The sequence below is a fragment of the Chiloscyllium plagiosum genome, unplaced genomic scaffold (assembly GCF_037043375.1).
Source record: "Chiloscyllium plagiosum isolate Xiang-an unplaced genomic scaffold, Cpla_swu_hap1 HiC_scaffold_27, whole genome shotgun sequence".
Lineage (NCBI taxonomy): Eukaryota > Metazoa > Chordata > Chondrichthyes > Orectolobiformes > Hemiscylliidae > Chiloscyllium > Chiloscyllium plagiosum.
In genome coordinates, this window is record NW_028270165.1 from 36,493,703 (window position 1) to 36,494,165 (window position 463).

The 463-nt window shown below is 46.9% G+C and overlaps 1 non-coding gene across 1 annotated transcript; it reads left to right on the top strand.

Annotated features, from left to right (window-relative positions):
* The first annotated feature begins 344 nt into the window (after positions 1-344).
* On the top strand, positions 345-416 carry trnaw-cca (transfer RNA tryptophan (anticodon CCA)). The gene has a single exon. It is a non-coding gene; the product is annotated as a tRNA-Trp (tRNA).
* Positions 417-463: the final 47 nt, after the last annotated feature.

Consider the following 463-nt stretch of genomic DNA (forward strand, 5'->3'; position numbering starts at 1 on the left):
TAATTCTTCCCTCGCTTTGGGCTCCGTCCTGATCTATCATTAACTGCATCCGCCTTCCTCCCACAATATCTCCTGCATATAAACCAACGTTTTCCCAATCACCATCAGTTCTGTGGAAGGGTCACCGGCAACTCCTGTTTTTTGTTCCTGATATACAGCATCCACAGTTCTTTTAGCTTTTTATTGAGGTAGAGTTGGAAATTGTTTCGAGAGACAGAAGGAGAGGAGGGAGAGACAGAACAGACATGAACTGTTGATCTCCGTTGTTACTCATAACGTAAAATCATTGCAGTGCGAGTGCGATCCCTTCCTTTAAGCATGAATAGAGGTCGCGGGCCGTCCGTGAGTTTGTGGCGCAACGGTAGCGCGTCTGACTCCAGATCAGAAGGTTGCGTGTTCGAATCACGTCAGGCTCACTGACGTCAACTGCTTCCCTTTCAAATCAAGAAAGGAGTACGTTTAC